Source organism: Aristolochia californica, unplaced genomic scaffold (genome assembly GCF_029961685.1).
Source record: "Aristolochia californica isolate CCGP_79_NKW_82.1479 unplaced genomic scaffold, dmAriCali1.0.hap1 SCAF_3, whole genome shotgun sequence".
Taxonomy (NCBI): domain Eukaryota; kingdom Viridiplantae; phylum Streptophyta; class Magnoliopsida; order Piperales; family Aristolochiaceae; genus Aristolochia; species Aristolochia californica.
In genome coordinates this window covers 29,487,634-29,510,108 of record NW_027181992.1, presented here as the reverse complement: position 1 = coordinate 29,510,108, position 22,475 = coordinate 29,487,634, and positions in this window count along the sequence as shown.

The window sequence follows — 22,475 nt, the reverse complement described above, 5'->3', positions numbered from 1 at the left end:
TGAAAAAAACTTTACCAGACAACCTTTACCCATCACGGAAACACAAACCATAAAAAATAGAATACCAAGTGGTGGATATGTATAACACCCGAATCTCCTCACCACATGGCAAAACATTCCATAGCACTTCAAAAATTTTCAACAACATTCTAAAATAGAATACCATGTGGTGGATATGTATAACACCCGAATCTCCTCACCACATGGCAAAAACATTCCATAGCACTTCAAAAATTTGCAACAACATTCACTATTGCATATGCACTAAATATGACAAAACACACATATCAAGTCCAAATTCACCGAACACCCCCAGTAAAGCCCCATATAACTTTGCAATCACTACGAACTGTACCTCGTCAATAATGGGGGTCGGATTTCGTTGGCTAATCGATGCCCTAAAGTCAAACCTAAACCATCAAACCCTAAATTCAAACCCTATCACCTACTAAACTCTAAACCCTAAACCCCACACAATAATTCCAGTCCCTAAACCCAAAAAACCCTAGAGCTTAAAAACACAAAACCCCCAAAACCTTAAAAACCCTAAACCATCAAACCCTAAACCCTATCATCTACTAAACTCTAAACCCTAAACACTAATTCCAGAACTTAATACCATAAAATCCCTAAAACCTAAACCCTACACCCTAATTACAAACCCTAAACCCAAAAAACCCTAGAGCTTAAAACCACAATACCCCCAAAACCTTAATAACCCTAAACCCCCTAAAACTTAAAAACCCTAATCCCTAAAATACCCTAAATCCTTAACCATAAACCCTAAACCCTAATTCTATGTCCCTTTTACCAAGCACCAAACCCTAAAAATAATCCCTAACACGAATCAAGAATTTAGACCCTAAACTGTAACCCTAAATCCCACAATTATGCACAAGTAACCCCCAGTTAGGCACTAAAAATAAAATTAAATAAAATAAAACACTAATTTAATGAAAAAAAATATATGGTTTAGTCATACTTTCTGAAATTTGGGGAAAACCGAAGCCAAAGGGTGAAATCGATGCTGAATGGGGAAATCGATGCCTAATCAAAGAAGAAATTAAGCAAAAGATTCCCAAATGTCAAAATCGAAGAAAATCAAAATTGAAATGGGGAAATCGAACGAAATCGGAAGGTATTTTGGGGGAAAGGAGAATAACCAGAGAGAGAAGGGAGTGGGAGGATAATAGGGAGAAGAGAGGGAGAAGAGAGAGAAGGAATGGAGGTCGAGCGGGATAAGAGAGAGAGAGAAGCGAGAGAGAACAATGGAGAGCGATTTTGATAGAAGAGAGGGAGGCATGGGGATGACAGAGGGGTGCGAGAGAGAGGGTTATTTTGAGAGATGACTGAGAGACGGAGGCCGGAGACAAGAGGGAGCAGAAACGGAAGCTGGAGAAGAGAATCCGAGAGAAGAGAGGCAGTACTGATGTCGGGGGTGTAGGGAGATGATAGAGGGAGTGCGGGAGAGAGGGAGGAAAAAAGAGAAATGAGGATGCGTAGAGAGGGGGGTGTGAGGAGAGAGAGGGAAAAAAAAGGAATCCCGCGCGCATTCTTCATCTCGTTGAAGACCAAATACGGTCTTCAATGAGATGAAGGATTTTAAACCGTGGAGATGAAGGACCGCTTCATCCCCTGCATCTAGATGAAATGTCATCTGCGCTCCACTAACGACTTCATCTGTAGAAAGGCGACATGCGGTTGAAGATCATCACGAACTTCAAGTTGACTAACCCCCTGAATTAAAGATAATAACAAACATTCATTAAATTCTCAAGTGAACTTACGGTGGGATATTTACCCGAGTCAAACATGCCATTATTTTTCCCACTTAAAAAAACCTGACCTAACGATCATAGATGATTGTAAAGTGATTTATCATGCGTAACGGGCTATATTTTTGTAAGGAATGACTTATGGATTGGGAGTCAACACTCAGTTCAAAATCCCCCGCCATCCCCTTTTCCTGACGATTGCAAAACCTAAGATATTAAAACTAAAAGGAGTTTACAATCCCTAAAAATTATAGACATTTATTGGAATTATCTCTCTTTACATTTGTGCATTGTGCATTTCCCTTTTAGGTGTATACTTTTTTCTTCAATCAAAACTTGAGTATACACTTTCCCTTCATCTCGTAAACAAAATAGAGATAAAAGGCAAATAGATCATAACAAAAAGAAATTTTAGAGTTTAAGTATAGAAAAAATTTAAAGCAATAACAAATGTAAGTAAAGAAAGTTTATTCACACACCACAAATGAACATAAAAGTTTTGTTATCCAAGTTTTGGAAATTCCACTAGTTCAACCCTAAGAGCTTGGAATTTTATAAGAAAGAGATTTTTCTACACATGTTATAAAAAATGGATATTCATGTTTGAATCATGTTAAAGATGCAAATGACCTATGGATCCAAACCTTTTAAAGAGAATAATAAACGTTCATTAAATTCTCGAGTGAGCGTGCGGTGGGATATTTGCCCAAGTCAAACAATCCATTATTTTGCTCATTTACAAAAATCTGACCTAACGATCATAGATGATTTTAAAGTGATTTATCATGTGTAACAGGCGATGTTTTTGTAAGGAATGACTTATGGAATGAGAGTCAACACTCAGTTAAAAATCCCCCACCTCCCCTTTTTCCTGACGATTGCAAAACATAATATATAAAAGCTAAAAAGAGTTTTAAATCCTTATAAATTATAGAAACTTTTTTGAATTATCTCTCTCTATATTTGTGCATTGTAGATTTCCATTTTAGATGTATATTGTTTTCTTAAATCAAAACTTGAGCTTTCACTTTCCCTTCATCTCGTAAAAAAAAAAGCGATAAAAAGCAAATAGATCAGAATAAAATGAAAATTTTAGAGTTTAAGTATGGAAAAAATTTAAAGCAATAACAAATGTTAGTAAAAAAATTTAATCACACACCACAGATGAACACAAAATATCTGTTATCCAAGTTTGGAAAATTCAAGAGTTCAACCCTAATAGCTTGGAATTTTATTAGAAAGTAATTTTTCTACAGGTTTTAGAAAAAGGATATGCATGCTTGAAACATGTTAAAGATGCAAATGACATATGGATCCAAAACTTTTAAAGATAATAACAAACACACATTAAATTCTCAAGAGAACGTTCGGTGGGTTATTTACCCGAGCCAAACAAGCCATTATTTCGCCAATTCATAAAGAGCTGACCTAACGATCATAGAGGATTGTAAACTGATTTAACATGCGTAATGGGCTATATTTTAGTAAGGAATGACTTATGGATTGGGTGTCAACACTCAGTTAAAAATCCCCCGCCTCCCCCTTTTCCTGATGATTGCAAACCTAATATATAAAAACTAAAAAGAGTTTACAATTCCTAAAAATTACTGACACTTTTTTTAATTATCTATATCTACATATGTGCATTGTGAATTTCCATTTTAGATGCATACTTTATTCTTGAATCAAAACTTGAGTTTTCACTTTTCTTCATCTCGTAAACAAAAAGAAAAAAAAACCAAATAGATTACAACAAAATGAAAATTTTAGAGTTTATGTATGGAAAAAATTTAATGCAATAACAAATGTAAGTAATGAAAATTTATTCACACACCACAAATGAACACAAAATTTTTACTATCTAAGTTTTGGAAATTCGACTTGTTCAACCCTAATAGCTTGGAATTTTATAAGAAAGAGATATTTCAACACGTCTTAGAAAATGGATATGCATGCTTGAAACATGTTAAAGATGCAAATGACCTATGGATCCAAAAATTTTAAAGAGGATAATAAACGCTCATTAAATTTTCAAGTGAATGTGTGGTGGGATATTTACCCGGGTCAAACACGCCATTATTTTGCCCATTTACAAAAAGCTGACCTAACGATCATAGATGATTGTAAAGTGATTTATCATACCTAATTGCCTAAATTTTTGTAAGGAATGACTTATGAATTTGGATTCAACACTCAGTTGAAAACCCCCCACCGCCCCCTTTTCCTGACTATTGCAAAACCTAATATATAAAAACTAAAAAGAGTTTAAAATCCCTAAAAATTACATACACTTTTATGAATTATCTCTCTTTACATTTGTGCATTGTGCATTTCCATTTTAGGTGTATACTTTTTTCTTAAATCAAAACTTGAGTTTTCACTTTCTCTTCATCTCGTGAACAAAAAAGAGATAAAAGGCAAATAGATCACAACAAAATGAAAATTTTAGAGTTTATGTATTAAAAAAATTTAAAGAATTAAAAAATGTAACTAAAGAAAATATTTTCACACACCACAAATGAACAAAAAAGTTTTGTTGTCCAAAGTTTGGAAATTTCACTAGTTCAACCCTAATAGCTTGGAATTTTATAAGAAAGAGATTTTTCTACACATGTTTTAAAAAATGGATATGCATGCTTGAAACATGATAAAGATGCAAATGACCAATGGATCCAAACCTTTTAAAGAGAATAAGAAATAATCATTAAAATTCTCAAGCTAACGTACAGTGGGTATATACCCGAGTCGAACAAGCCATTATTTTGCCCATTTACAAAAAGTTGACCTTACGATCATAGATGATTGTAAAGTGATTTATCATGCGTAATAGGCTATATTTTTTTAAGGAAGTACTTATGGATAGGAAGTCATCACTCACTTAAAAATCCCCCGCCTCCCCCTTTTCTTGATGTTTGCAAAACTTTATATATAAAAACAAAACAGAATTTACAATACCTAAAAATTACAAACACTTTTTGGAATTATATCTTTCTACATTTGTGCATTGTGAATTTCAATTTACGATATATATTTTTTTCTTAAATCAAAACTTTAGTTTACACTTTCCCTTCATCTTATAAACAAAAATGAGATAAAAAGCAAATAGATCACAACAAAATGAAAATTTTAGAGTTGATGTATGGAAAAAATTTAAAGCAACAACAAATGTAAGTAAAGAAAAGTTATTCACACAATACAAATTAAAAAAAAGTTTTCTTATCCAAGTTCTTTAAATTCCTCTAGTTCAACCCTAATAGCTTGGAATTTTATAAGAAAGAGATTTTTTCTACACATGTTTTAAAAAATGGATATGCATGCTTAAAACATGTTAAAGATGCTAATAACATATGGAACCAAACCTTTTAAAGAGAATACCAAACGCTCTTTAAATTCTCAAGTGAACGTGTGGTGGGATATTTACTCGAGCCAAACAAGCCATTATTTTGCCCATTTACAAAAAGCTGACCAAAAGGATCATAGATGATTGTAAAGTGTTTTATCAAGCGTAATAGGCTATAATTTTTTATGGAATGACTTATGGATAGGAAGTCATCACTCAGTTGAAAATCCCATGCCTCCCCCTTTTCTCGACCATTGCAAAACCTAATATATAAAAACTAAAAATATTTTATAATCCTTAAAAATTACAAACACTTTTTGGAATTATCTCTCTCTACATTTTTGCATTGATCATTTCCATTTTAGATCTATACTTTTTTCTTAAATCAAAACTTGAGTTTACACTTTCCCTTCATCTCGTAAAAAAAAAAAATAGATAAAAGGCAAATAGATCACAACAAAATGAAAATTTTAGAGTTTATGTATGGAAAAATTTTAAAGAATTAACAAATGTAAGTAAAGAAAATTTATTCACACACCACAAATGAACACAAAATTTTTGTTATCCAAGTTTGGAAAATTCAACTAGTTCAACCCTAATTGCTTGGAATTTTATAAGAAAGAGATTTTTCTACATAAGTTTAAAAATATGGATATGCATGCTTGAAACATGTTAAATATAAAAAAGACCTATGGATCCAAACCTTTTAAAGAGAATACCAAATGCTCATTAAATTCTCAAGTGAATGTGCGATGGGATATATACCCGAGTCAAACAAGCCATTATTTTGCCCATTTACAAAAAGCTAACCTAACGATCATAGATGATTTTAAAGTGATTTATCATGTGTAATGGGCTATATTTTTTTAAGGAATGACTTATGGATTGGGAACCAATATTCAATTAAAAGTCCCCTGCCTCCCCCTTTTCCCAAAGATTGCAAAACCTAATATATAAAAACTAAAAAGAGTTTACAATCCCTAAAAATTACTTACACTTTTTGGAATTATCTCTCTCTACATTTATGCATTGTGCATTTCCGTTTTAGAAGTATACTTTTTTCTTAAATCAAAAGTTGAGTTTTCACTTTCCTTTCATATAGTAAATAAAAAAGAGATCAAAGGCAAATAGATCACAACAAAATGAAAATTTTAGAGTTTATGTATGGAAAAAATTTAAAGCAACAACAAATGTAAGTAAAGAAAATTTATTCACACACCACATATGAACACAAAAGTTTTTTTATCCAAGTTCGGGAAATTCCTCTTGTTCAACCATAATAGCATGGAATTTTATAAGAAAGTGATTTTTCTAGAAATATTTTTAAAAATGGATATGCATGCTTGAAACATACTAAAGTTGCAAAGGACCAATGGATCCAAACGTTTTAAAGAGAATAACAAACACTCATTAAATTCTGAAGTCAACGTGTTGTAGGATATTTACCGGAGTCAAACGAGCTATTTTATTGTCCATTAACAAAAAGCTGACCTAATGATCATAGATGATTATAAAGTGATTTATCATACGTAACAGGCAACATTTTTGTATGGAATGACTTAAGGATTGGGAGTCAACACTCAGTTAAAAATCCCCCGCCTCCTCCTTTCCTTGCAAAACCTAATATATAAAAACCAAAAAGAGTTTACAGTCCCTAAAAATTACAGGCACTTTTTGCAATTATCTCTCTCTACATTTGAGCGTTGTGGATTTCCGTTTTAGATGTATACTATTTTATTAAATCAAAACTTAAGTTTTCACTTTCCCTTCATCTCGTAAACAAAAAAGAGATAAAACACAAATAGATCAAAACAAAATGAAAATTTTATATTTTATGTATGGAAAAAATTTAAAGCATTAACCAATGTTAGAAAGGAAATTTATTCACACTCCACAAATGAACACAAAATTTTTGTTATTCAAGTTTGGAAAATTCCACTTGTTCAACCCTAATAGCTTGGAATTTTATCCGAAAGAGATTTATTCTACACTTGTATTAAAAAATGGATATGCATGCTTGAAACATGTTAAATATGCAAATAACCTATGGATCCAAACCTTTTAAAGAGAATAACAAACGCTCATTAAATTCTCAAGTGAACATGTGGAGGGATATTTACCCGAGTCAAACAAGCCATTTTTTTGCCCATTTACAAAAAGTTGACCAAAGGATCATAGATGATTGTAAATTGTTTTATCAAGCATAACGAGCTATAATATTATAAGGAATGCCTTAGGGATTGGAAGTCATCACTCGATTAAAAATCCCCCACCTCCCCCTATTCGTGACGATTGCAAAACCTAATATATAAAAACTAAAAAAAGTTTAGAATCCATAAAAATTACATACACTTTTTGGAATTATATCTCTCTACATTTGTGCATTGTCCATTTCCATTTTAGATGTATACTTTTTTCTTAAATCAAAATTTGAGTTTACACTTTCCCTTCATCTACTAAATAGAAAAGATAAGAGGCAAATAGATCACTACAAAATGAAAATTTTAGAGTTTATGTATGGAAAAAATTTAAAGCATTAACAAATGTCATTAAAGAAAATTTTCACACACCACAAATAAACACAAAATTTTTGTTATCCATGTTTGGGAAATTCAACAAGTTCAACCCTAATAGCTTGGAATTTTATAAGAAAGAGATTTTTCTACCTATGTTCAAAAAAATGGATATGCATGCTTGAAACATGTTAAATATGAAAATGACCAATGGATCCAAACCTTTTAAAGAGAATAACAAAAGCTCATTAAATTCTCAAGTGAACGTGCGGTGGGATATTTACCCGAGTCAAACCAGCCATTATTTTGTCCATTTAAAAAAAGCTTACCTAACGATCATAGATGACTCTAAAGTGATTTATCATGCATAATGGGCTATATTTTTTTAAGGAATGACTAATGGATTTGTAGTCAACACTCAGTTCAAAATCCCCCTGCTCCCCCTTTTCCCGATGATTACAAAACCTAATATATAAAAACTAAAAAGAATTTACAATCCATAAAAATTATAGAAAGTTTTTTGAATTATCTCTCTCTACATTTTTGAATTGTGCATGTCCTTTTTAGATATATACTTTTTTCTTAAATCAAAACTTGAGTTTTCACTTTCCCTTCATCTCGTAAACAAAAATTGATAAAATGGCAAATAGATCACAACAAAATCAAACTTTTAGAGTTTTTTTTTGGAAAAAACTTAAAGAATTAAAAAATTTGAGTAAAGAAAATTTATTCACACACCTCAAATGACCACAAAAGTTATCTTATCCAAGTTTGGGAAATTCCACTAGTTCAACCCTAATAGCTTGAAATTTTATAAGAAAGAGATTTTTCTACACATGTTTTAAAAAATGGATATGCATGTTTGAAATATGTTAAAGATTCAAATGACCTATGGATCCAAACCTTTTAAAGAGAATAAAAAATTCTCAAAAAATTCTCTAGTGAACGTGCGGTGGGATATATACCTGAGTCAAACAAGCCATTATTTTGCCCATTTACAAAAAACTGACCTAATGATCATAGATTGTTGTAAAGTGATTTATCATGTGTAATGGGCTATATTTTTTTAAGGAATGACTTACGGATTGGGAGTCAACACTCAATTAAAAATCCCATGCCTCCCCTTTTTCTCGACGATTGGAAAACCTAATATATAAAAACTAAAAAGAGTTTACAATCCCTAAAAATTAAATACACCTTTTGGAATTATCTCTCTCCACATTTTTGCATTGTGCATTTCCGTTTTAGAAGTATACTTTTTTCTTAAATCAAAACTTGAGTTTTTACTTTCCCTTCATCGCGTAAATAAAAAAGAGATGAAAGACAAATAGATCACAACAAAATGAAAATTTTAGAGTTTATGTATGGAAAAAATTTAAAGAAACAACAAATGTTAGTTAAGAAAATTTATTCACACACCACAAATGAACATAAAAGTTTTGTTATCCAAGTTTAGGAAATTCCTCTAGTTCAACCCTAATAGCTAGGAATTTTATAAGAAAGAGATTTTCTACACATATTTTAAAAAATGGATATGCATGCTAGAAACATGCTAAACTTGCAAAGAACCAATGGATCCAAATGTTTTAAAGAGAATAACAAACGTTCATTAAATTCTCAAGTGAATGTGTTGTGGGATATTTACCCGAGTCAAACTAGCCATTATATTGCCCATTAACAAAAAGCTGACCTAACGATAATAGATGATTGTAAAGTGATTTATCATGTGTAACGGGCTATATTTTTGTAAGGAATGAGTTATGGATTGGGAGTCAACACTCAGTTAAAAATCCCTCGCCTCCCCTTTTCCTGACGATTGCAAAACTTAATATATAAAAGCATAAAAATTACAGACACTGTTTGGAATTATCTCTCTCTACATTTGAGCATTGTGCATTTCCATTTTAGATGTATACTGTTTTCTTAAATCAAAACTTGACTTTTCACTATCCCTTCATCTCGTAAACAAAAAAGAGATAAAAGGCAAGTATACCGCAACAAAATGAAAATTTTAGAGTTTATGTATGGAAAAAATTTAAAGCATTAACAAATGTAAGAAAATAAAATTTATTCACACTCCACATATGAACACAAAAGTTTTGTTATCCAAGTTTGGAAAGTTCTTCTTGTTCAATCCTAATAGCTTGGAATTTTATCCAAAAAGATTTTTTCTACACATGTATTAAAAAATGGATATGCATGCTTGAAACATGTTAAAGATGCAAATTACCTATGGATCCAAACCTTTTAAAGAGAATACCAAACGTTCATTGAATTCTCAAGTGAACGTGTGGATGGATATTTACCCCAATCAAACAAGCCAATATTTTCCCCATTTACAAAAAGCTAACAAAAAGATCATAGATGATGGTAAAGTGTTTTATCAAGCATAACGGGCTAAAATATTGTAAGGAAGGACTTATGGATTGCAAGTCATCACTAAGTTAAAAATCCCCCGCCTCCCCCTTTTCCTGACAATTGCAAAACCTAATATATAAAAACTAAAAAGAGTTGACAATCCCTAAAAATTAAAGAAACTATTTGGAATTATCTCTCTTTACATTTGTGCATTGTGAATTTCCATTTTAGATGTATACTTTTTTCTTAAATCAAAACTTGAGTTTACATTTTCCCTTCATCTCGTAAATAAAAGAGATAAAAGGCAAATAGATCACAACAAAATGAAAATTTTAGAGTTTATGTATGGAAAAAATTTAAAGTATTAAAAAATGTAAGAAAAAAAAATTTATTCACACACCTCAAATAAACACAAAAGTTTTGTTATCATGTTAGGGAAATTCCACTAGTTCAACCCTAATAGCATAGAATTTTATACGAAAGAGATTTTTCTACATATGTTTTAAAAAATGGATATGCATGCTTGAAACATGTTAAATGTGAAAATGACCAATGGATCCAAAACTTTTAATGAGAATAACAAAGGCTCATTAAATTTTCAAGAGAACGTGCGGTGGGATATTTACCCGAGTCAACCAAGCCATTATTTTGCCCATTTACAAAAAGCTTACCTAACGATCATAGATGAATGCAAAGAGACTTACCATGCGTAACTGGCTATATTTTTTTAAGAAATGACTTATGGATTTGGAGTCAACATTCAGCTAAAAATCCACCGGCTCCCCCTTTTCCCGGCGATTGTAAAACCTAATATATAAAAACTAAAAAGAGTTTACAATCCCTAAAAATTATAGACACTTTTTGGAATTATCTCTCTCAACATTTGTGAATTGTGCATGTCCATTATAAATTATATACTTTCCCTTCATCTCGTAAAAAAAATGGATAAAAGGCAAATTGATCACAACAAAATGAAAATTTTAGCGTTTATGTATGGAAAAAATTTAAAGAATTAAAAAATTTAAGTAAAGAAAATTTATTCACACACCACAAATGAACACAAAAGTTATCTTATCAAAGTTTGGGAAATTCCACTAGTTCAACCCTAATAGCTTGGAATTTTATAAGAAAGAGATTTTTCTACACATGTTTTAAAAAATGGATATGCATGTTTGAAACATGTTAAAGATGCAAATGACCAATGGATCTAAACCTTTTAATGAGAGTGAAAAACACTCATTAAATTCTCAAGTGAACTTCTGGTGGGGAATTTACCAGAGTCAAACATGCAATTATTTTGGCCATTTACATTAAGCTGACCTAACAATCATAGATGATTGTAAAGTGATTTATCATGCGTCATGGGCTATATTTTTGTAAGGAATAACTTATGGATTGGGATTCAACACACAGTTAAAAATCTCCCGCCTCCCCCTTTTCCTGATGATTGAAAATCTAATACATAAAAACAAAAAAGAGTTTAGAATCCCTAAAAATTACAGACACAATTTCTAATTATCTCTCTCTACATTTGTGCATTGTGCATTTCCATTTTAGATGTATACTTTTTTCTTGAATCAAAACTTGAGTTTTTACTTTCCCTTCATTTCGTAAACAAAAAAGAGAGTTTATGTAAGGAAAAAATTTAAAGCAATAAAAAATGTACGTAATGAAAATTTATTCACAGACCACAAATGAACCCAAAAGTTTTCTTATCCAAGTTTGGGAAACTCCACTAGTTAAACCCTAATAAGTTGGAATTTTATACGAAAGAGATTTTTCAACACATGTTTTAAAAAATGGATATGCATGATTGAAACATGTTAAATATGCAAATGACCTATGGATCCAAACCTTTTAAAGAGAATAACAAATGCTCATTAAATTCTCAAGTGAACGTGCGGTGGGGATATTCACCAGAGTCAAACAAGCAATTATTTTGCCGATTTACAAAAAGCTGACCTAACGATCATAGATGATTGTAAAGTGATTTATCATGTGTAATGGGTTATATTTTTGTAAGGAATGACTTATGGATTGGGATTCAACAATCAGTTAAAAAATCCCCTCTTCCCCCTTTTCTTGACGATTGGAAATATAATATATAATGACTAAAAAGAGTTTACAATCCCTAAAAATTATAGGCACTTTTTGGAATTATCTCTCTCCATTTTTTTGCATTGTGCATTTCAATTTTAGATGTATACTTTTTTCTTGAATCAAAACTTGAGTATTCACTTTCCCTTCATTTCGTAAACAAAAAAGAGATAAAAGACAAATAGATCACATCAAAATGAAAATTTTAGAGTTTATGTTAGGAAAAAATTTTAATCAATAACAAATGTAAGTAAAGAAAATTTATTCACACACAACAAATGAACAGAAAAGTTATCTTATCCAAGTTTCGAAAATTCCACAAGTTCAACCCTAATAGCTTATAATTTTATAAGAAAAATATTTTTCTACACATGTTTTATAAAATAGATATGCATGTTTGAACCATGTTAAAGATGCAAATGACCAATGGATCCAAACCTTTTAATGGGAATAACAAACACTCAATAAATTCTCAAGTGAACTTGTGGTGGGAAATTTACCCGAGTGAAACATGCAATTATTTTTCCCATTTACAAATAAGGTGACCTAACGATCATAGATGATTTTCAAGTGATTTATCATGTGTAATGGGCTATATTTTTTTACTTATGGATTCGGATTAAACACTCAGTTAAAAATACCCCGCCTCCCCCTTGTCCTGACGATTGAAAATTTAATATATAAAAGCAAAAAAGAGTTTAGAATCCCATAAAACTACATACAAATTTTGGAATTATATCTCTCTACATTTGTTGATTGTGCATTTCCATTTTAGATGTATACTTTTTTCTCGAATCAAAACATGAGTTTTCACTTTCCCTTCATTTCGTAAACAAAAAAGAGATAAAAGGCAAATAGATCACTACAAAATGAAACTTTTAGAGTTTATGTAAGGAAAAATTTTAAAGCAATAAAAATGGATGTAATGAAAATTTATTCACACACCACAAATGAACACAAAAGTTTTGTCATCCAAGTTTCGGAAATTCCACTAGTTAAACCCTAATAGGTTGGAATTTTATAAGAAAGAGATTTTTCAACACATGTTTTAAAAAATAGATAAGCATACTTGAAACATGTTAAAGATGAAAATGACCTATGGATCAAAACCTTTTAAAGAGAATAACAAACGCTCATTAAATTCAAAAGTGAACGTGCGGTGGGGATATTCACCCAGGTCAAACAAGCAATTATTTTGCTGATTTACGAAAACCTGACGTAACTATCATATATGATTGTAAAGTGATTTATCATGTGTAATGGGCTATTTTTGTGTGAGGAATGACTTATGGATTGGGATTCAACACTGAGTTAAAAATCCCCCTCTTCCCCCTTTTCTCGACGATTGAAAATCTAACATATAAAAACTAAAAAGAGTTTACAATCCATAAAAATTACAGACACTTTTTGGAGTTATCTCTCTCTACATTTGTGCATTGTGCATTTCCATTTTAGATGTATACTTTTTTTTTAATCAAAACATGAGTATTCACTTTCCCTTCATTTCGTAAACAAAAAAGACATAAAAGGCAAATAGATAACAACAAAATGACAACTTTAGAGTTTATGTAAGGAAAAAATTTAAAGCAATAAAAAATGTACGTAATGAAAATTTCTTCAAAGTCCATAAATAAAAACAAAAGTTTTGTTATCCAAGTTTTGGAAATTCTACTTGTTCAACCCTAATAGCTTGGAATTTTATAAGGAAGACATTTTTCTACACATGCTTTAAAAAATGGATAGGCTTGTTTGAAACATGTTAAAGATGCAAATGACCTATGCCCTATTAAAGAGAATAACAAACACTCAATAAATTCTCAAGTGAACTTGAGGTGGGATATTTACCCAAGTCAAACATGCAATTATTTTGCCCATTTACAAAAAGTTGACCTATGGATCATAGATGATTTTAAAGTGATTTATCTTGTGTAATGGGCTATATTTTTGTAAGGAATGACTTATAGATTGGGAGTCAACACTCAGTTAAAAATCCCCCACCTCCCCCTTTTCCCGACGATGTCAAAACCTAATATAAAAAAATTAAAAAGTGTTTACAATCCCTAAAAATTATATGCACTTTTGGGAATTATATCTCTCTACATTTGAGCATTCTGCATTTCCATTTTAGATGTATACTGTTTTCTTAAATCAAAACTTGAGTTTTCACTTTCCCTTCATCTGGTAGACAAAAAAGACATAAAAGGCAAATAGATCACAACAAAATTTTAATTTTAGAGTTTATGTATGGAAAAAATTTAAAGAATTAACAAATTTATGAAAATAAAATTTATTCACACTCCACAAAATTAACACAAAAGTTTTGTTATCCAAGTTTGGAATGTTCCTCTTGTTATCCATGTTTGGGAAATTCCACTAGATTAATCCTAATACCTTGGAATTTTATAAGAATGAGATTTATCTACACATGTATTAAAAAAAAAGGATATGCATGCTTGAAACCCTAATAGGTTGGAATTTTATAAGAAAGAGATTTTTCAACACATGTTTTAAAAAATGAATATGCATGATTGAAACATGTTAAAGATGCAAATGACCTTTGGATCCAAACCTTTAAAAGAGAATAACAAACGCTCATTAAATTCTCAAGTGAACGTGTGGTGGGGATATTCACCAGAGTCAAACAAGCAATTATTTTGCCCATTTACAAAAAGCTGACCTAACGATAATAGATGATTCTAAAGTGATTTATCATTTGTAATGGGCTATATTTTTGTAAGGAATGACTTATGGTTTGGGATTCAACAATCAGTTAAAAAATCCCCTCTTCCCCCTTTTCTTGACGATTGGAAATCCAATATATAAAAACTAAAAAGAGTTTACAATCCCTAAAAATTACAGACACTTTTTGGAATTATCTCTCTGCACATTTTTGCATTGTGAATTTCAATTTTAGATGTATACTTTTTTCTTGAATCAAAACTTTAGTATTCAATTTCCCTTCATTTCGTAAACAAAAAAGAGATAAAAGGCAAATAGATCACAAAAAAAATGAAAATTTTAGAGTTTATGTTAGGAAAAATTTTTAAGCAATAACAAATTTAAGTAAATAAAATTTATTCACACACCACAAATGAACACAAAAGTTATCTTATCCAAGTTTGAGAAATTCCACAAGTTCAACCCTAATAGCTTGTAATTTTATAAGAAAAATATTTTTCTACACATGTTTTAATAAATAGATATGCATGTTTGAACCATGTTAAAGATGCAAATAACCAATGGATCCAAACCTTTTAAACAGAATAACAAACATATTAAATTCTCAAGTGAATGTGTGGAGGGATATTTACCCGAGTCAAACAAGCAATTATTTTGCCCATTTACAAAAAGGTGACCGAGCGATCATAGATGCTCGAAAGTGACTTATGATACGTAATGAGCTATATTTTTGGAAGAAAATACTTATGGATTGGGATTCAACACTCAGTTAAAAATCCCCCGCTTCCCCCTTTTCCCGATGATTGAAAATCTAATATATAAAAACAAAAAAGATTTTTCAATCCCTAAAAATTACAGACACTTTTTGGAATTATCTCTCTCTACATTTGTGCATTGTGCATTTCCATTTTAGATGTATACTTTTTTCTTGAATCAAAACCTGAGTTTTCACTTTCCCTGCGTTCCGTAAAATAAAAGAGATAAAAGGCAAATAGATCACAACAAAATAAAAATTTTAGAGTTTATGTAAGAAAAAATTTAAACCAATAAAAAATGTACGTAATGAAAATTTATTTACACACCACAGATGAACTCGAAAGTTTTGTTATCCAAGTTTGGGAATTTCCACTAGTTGAATCGTAATAGCTTGGAATTTTATGAGAACGAGATTTTTCAACATAGATTCTAAAAAAGGATATGCATGCTTGAAACATGCTAAAGATGCAAATGACCTATGGATCCAAACCTTTTAAAGAGAATAACAAACACTCATTAAATTCTCAAGTGAATGTGCGGTGGGATATTTACCCAAGTCAAACGTGCAATTATTTTGACCATTTACAAAAACCTGACCTAACGGTCATAGATGATTGTAAAGTGATTTATCATGCGTAACGGGCTATATTTTTGTAACGAATGACTTATGGATTGGGAGTCAACACTTAGTTTAAAATCCCCCGCCTCTCCCTTTTCCTGACGATTGCAGAACCTAATATATAAAAACAAAAAAGATTTTGCAATCTCCAAAAATTACAGATAGTTTTTGGAATTATCTCTCTCTACATTTGTGCATTATGCATTTCTATTTTAGATGTATACTTTTTTCTTAAATCAAAACTTGAGTTTACACTTTCCCTTCATCTCGTAAACAAAAAGGAGATCAAAGGCAAATAGATGACCACAAAATGAAAATTTTAGAGTTTATGTATGGAAAGAAAATTTATTCACACACCACAAATAAACACAAAATTTTTATTATCCTAGTTTGGGAAATTCCACTAGTTAAACCCTAATAGCTTGGAATTTTATAAGAAAGAGATTTTTCTACACATGTTTTAAAAAATGGATATGCATGCTTGAAAAAAGTTAAAGGGGCAAATGAACTATGGATCCAAACCTTTTAAAGAGAATAACAAACGCTCATTAAATTCTCAAGCGAACTTGCGGTGGGGATATTTACCTGAGTCAAACAAGGATTTACTTTGCCCATTTAAAAAAAGCTGACCTAACAATCAGAGATGATTGTAAAGTGATTTATCATGCGTAATGGGCTATATTTTTGTAAGGAAGGACTTATGGATTGGGTGTCAACACTCAGTTAAAAATCCCACGCCTCCTCCTTTTCCTGACGTTTGAAAAACCTTATATATAAAAACTAAAAAGAGTTTGCAATCCCTAAACATTACAGAAACATTTTGGAATTATCTCTCTCTACATTTGTGGATTGTGCATTTCTATTTTAGATGTATACTTTTTCCTTAAATCAAAACTTTAGTTTTCACTTTCTCTTCATCTCGTAAACAAAAAAGAGATAAAAGGCAAATAGATCACCACAAAATGAAAATTTTAGAGTTTATGTATGGAAAAAATTTAAAGCATAAACAAATGTAAATAAAGAAAATTTACTCACACACCTCAAATGAACACAAAAGTTTTTTTTATCCTTGTTTTGGAAATTCCACTAGTTAAAGCCTAATAGCTTGGAATTTTATAAGAAAGTGATTTTTCTACACTTGTGTTAAAAAATGGATATGCATGCTTGAAAAAATATAAAGATTCCAATGAGCTATGGATCCAAACCTTTTAAAGAGAATAACAAACGCTGATTAAGTTCTCAAGTGAACGTGCGGTGGGGTTATTTATCTGAGTCAAACAAACAATTATTTTGCCCATTTACAAAAAGCTGACCTAACGATCATTGATGATTGTAAAGTGATTTATCATTTGTAATGAGTTATATTTTTGTAAGGAATGGCTTATGGATTGGGATTCAACACTCAGTTAAAAATCCCCCGCCTCCCCCTTTTCCCGACAAGTGAAAATCTAATATTTAAAGGCAAAAAATAGTTTACTATCCCTAAAAAATAAAGACAATTTTTGGAATTATCTCTCTGTCCATTTGAGCATTGTGCATTTCTACTTTAGATGTATAATTTTTTGTTGAATAAATACTTGAATTTTCACTTTCCCTTCATCTCGTAGAAAAAAAAGAGATAAAAGGTAAATAGATCACAACAAACTGAAAATTTTAGAGTTTATGTAAGGAAAAAATTTAAAACAATAAAAAATGTACGTAATGAAAATTTATTGACACACCACAAATGAACACAAAATTTTTGTTATCCAAGTTTCAAAAATTCCACTTGTTCAACCCTAATAGCTTGAAATTTTATATGAAAGAGATTTTCTACACATGTTTTAAAAAATGGATATGCATGTTTGAAACATGTTAAAGATGCAAATGACCTATGGATCCAAACCTTTTAAAGAGAATAACAAACGCTCTTTAAATTATCATGTGAACTTGTGGTGGGATATTTACCCGAGTCAAACATGCAATTATTTTGCCTATTTACAAAAAGCTGACCTAACGGTCATAGATGATTGTAAAGTGATTTATCATGCATAACGGGCTATATTTTTGTAACGAATGACTTATGGATTGGGAGTCAACACTTAGTTTAAAATCCCCCTCCTCCCCCTTTTCTTGACGATTGCAAAACCTAATATATAAAAACGAAAAAGAGTTTGCAATCTCCAAAAATTATAGATAGTTTTTGGAATTATCTCTCTCTACATTTGTGCATTGTGCATTTCTATTTTAGATTTATAATTTTTTCTTAAATCAAAACTTGAGTTTACACTTTCCCTTCATCTCGTAAACAAAAAAGTGATAAAAGGCAAATAGATGACCACATAATGAAAATTTTAGAGTTTATGTATGGAAAGACTTTTAAGCAATAACAAATGTTAGTAAAGAAAATTTATTCACACACCACAAATGAACACAAAATTTTTGTTATCCTAGTTTGGGAAATTCCACTAGTTAAACCCTAAAGCTTGGAATTTTATAAGAAAGAGATTTTTCTACAAATGTTTTAAAAAATGGATATGCATGCTTGAAAAAAGTTAAAGATGCAAATGACCTATGGAGGCAAACCTTTTAAAGAGAAGAACAAACGCTCAATAAATTCTCAAGTGAACTTGCGGTGGGGATATTTACCCAAGTCAAACAAGGATTTATTTTGCCCATTTAAAAAAAGCTGACCTAACGATAATAGATGATTGTAAAGTGATTTATCATGCGTAATGGACTATATTTTTTTAAGTAATTACTTATGGATTTGGATTCAACACTCAATTAAAAATCACCCTCCTCCTTTTCCTGACGATTGAAAATCTAATATATAAAAACAAAAAAGAGTTTAAAATCCGTAAAAAATACAGACACTTTTTGGAATTATCTCTCTTTACATTTGTGCATTGTGCATTTCCATTTTAGATGTATACTTTTTTCTTGAATCAAAACTTGAATTTTCACTTTCCCTTCATTTCGTGAACCAAAAAGAGATAAAAGGCATATAGATCACAACGAGACGAAAATTTTTGACTTGATGTAAGAAAAAAATTTAAAGCCATAACAAATGTATGAAATGAAAATTTATTCACACTCCACAAATGAACACAAAAGTTTTGTTATCCAAGTTTGGGAAATTCCACTTGTTCACCCCTAATTGCTTGGGATTTTATAAGAAGCAGTTTTTTCAACACATGTTTTAAAAAATTGATAAGCATGCTTTAAACATGTTAAACATGCAAATGACCTATGGATCCAAACCTGTTAAAGAGAATAACAAACACTCATAAAATTCTCAACTGAATGAGCTGTGGTATATTTACCATAGTCAAACAAGCCATTATTTTGCCATTTTACAAAAAAACTAACTTAACGATCATAGATGATTGTAAACTGATTTATCATGTGAACGGGCTATATTTTTCTAAAGAATGACTTCTGGATTGGGTGTCAACATCAGTTAAAAATCCCCTGCCCAGCCCTTTTGCCGACAATTACAAAACCTAATATATAAAAACTAAAAAGAGTTTACTATCCCTAAGACTTTTTGGAATTATCTCTATCTACATTTTTACATTTTACATTTCATTTTTAGAAGGATACTTTTTTCTTAAATCAAAACTTGAATTTTCACTTTCCCTTCATCTCGTAAACAAAAAAGAGATAAAAGGAAAATATATCACAACAAGATGAAAATTTTAGGGTTTATGTATGGAAAAAATTCAAAGCAATAACAAATGTTAGTACAGAAAATTTTTCCACACACCACAAACGAACACAAAAGTTTTGTTACCCAAGTTTGGGAAATTCTTCTAGCTCAACCCTAATAGCTTGGAATTTTATAAGAAAGTGATTTTTCTACACATGCTGTAAAAAATGGATATGCATGCTTGAAACATGTTAAATTTGCAAATGACCTATGGATCCAAACCTTTTAAAGAGAATAACAAACGCTCATTAAATTCTCAAGTGAATGTGCGGTGGGATATTTACACGAGTCAAAGAGCCATTATTTTGCCCATTTACAAAAAGCTGACCTAAATATCATAGATGATTGTAAAGTAATTTATCATGCATAATGGGCTATAATTTTGTTAGGAATGTCTTATGGATTGGGAGTCAACACTCAGATAAAATTCCCCTGCCTCCCCCTTTTCCTGACGATTGCAAAACCTAATATTTAAAAACTAGAAAGAGTTTACAATCATAAAAAAATTGTAGACATGTTTTGGAATTATCTCTCTATACATTTGTGCATTGTGCATGTCCATTTTAGATGTGTATTTTTTTCTTAAATCAAAACTTGAGTTTTCACTTTCCCTTCATCTCGTAAACAAAAATGGATAAAAGGCAAATAGATCACAAAAAAATAAAATTTTTAGAGTTTATGTATGGAAAACATTTAAAGAATTAAAAAATGTAAGTAAAGAAAATTTAGTCACACACCACAAATGAACACAAAAGTTATATTTTCGTAGTTTTGAAAATTCCACTAGTTCAACCCTAACAGCTTGGAATTTTATAAGAAAGAAATTTTTCTACACAAGTTTTAAAAAATTGATATGCATGCTTGAAACATGTTAAAGATTCAAATGACCTATGGATCCAAACCTTTTAAAGAGAATAACAAACGATCATTAAATTCTCAAGTGAACGAGCGGTGGGATACTTAGCCGAGTCGAAGAAGCCATTATTTTGCTCTTTTACAAAAAGCTGACCTAACGATCATAGATGATTGTAAAGTGATTTATCATGTGTAACAGGCTATATTTTTTAAAGGAATGACTTATGGATTGGGAGTCAACACTCTGTTAAAAATCCCCTGCCAACCTCTTTTCCCGACGATTGCAAAAGAAAATATATAGTAAAAAAAGAGTTTACTATCTCTAAAAATTATAGAAACTTTTAGTAATTATATCTATTTACATTTCTGCATTGTGTATTTCCATTTTAGAACTATACTTTTTTCTTAAATCAAAAATTGAGTTTTCACTTTCCCTTCATCTCGTAAACAAAAAAGAGATAAAAGGCAAATAGTTCACAACAATATGAAAAATTTAGAGTTTATTTATGAAAAAAAATTTAAGGATTAACAAATTTAAGTAAAGAAAATATTTTCACACACCACAAATGAACACAAAAGTTTTGTTATCCAAGTTTTGGAAATTCCACTAGTTCAAACCTAGTAGCTTGGAATATTAGAAGAGATTTTTTTTCACACATTTTAAAAAATGGATACGCATGCTGGACACATGATAAAGATGCAAATGATCTATGGATCCTAAGCTTTTAAAGAGAATGACAAACGCTCATTAAATTCTCAAGTGAATGTGCGGTGGGATATATACCTGAGTCAAACAAGCCATTATTTTGCCCATTTAGAAAAAGCACACCAAACAATCATAGATGATAGTAAAGTGATTCATCTTGCATAACGGGATTTATTTTTGTAAGCAATGACTTAAGGATTTGGAATCAACACTCAATTAAAAATCCCCCACCTCCCCCTTTTCCCGACGATTGCAAATCATAATATATAAAAACTAAAAAGAGTTTACAAGCCCTAAAAATTACAGATAGACACTTTTTGGAATTTTCTCCATCTACATTTGTGCAATGTGCATTTCCGTTTTAGAAGTATACTTTTTTCTTAAATAAAACTTGATTTTTCACTTTCCCTTCATGTCGTAACGAAAAAAGAGATCAAAGATAAATAGATCAAAACAAAACGAAAATTTTAGAGTTTATGTATGGAAAAAATTTAAAGCAATAACAATTTTAAGTGAAGAAAATTTATTCACACACCACAAATGAACACAAAAGTTTGGTTATCTAGGTTTGGGAAATTCCTTTTGCTCGACTCTAACAGCTTGGAATTTAATACGAAAGTGATTTTTCTACACATGTTTTAAAAAATGGATATGCATGCTTGAAACATGTTAAAGATGCAAATGACCGATGGATCCAATCCTTTTAAAGAGAATAACAAACACTACTTAAATTGTCAAGTTAACGTGTTGGGGATATTTTCCCGAGTCAAACAAGCCATTATATTGCTCGTTTACAAAAAGCTGACCTAATGATCATAGAAGATTATAAAGTGATTTATCATGCATAAGGGGCTATATTTTTGTAAGGAATGACTTATGGATTGGGTGTCAACACTCATTTAAAAATCCCCCGCCTCCCCCTTTTCCTGACGTTTGAAAACCCTTATATATAAAAACAAAAAAGAGTTTAGTAGCCCTAAAAATTACAGAAACTTTTTTGGAATTATCTATCTACATTTGACCATTGTGCATTTCCATTTAAAATGTATATTTTTTTCTTAAATCAAAACTTGAGTTTTCACTTTC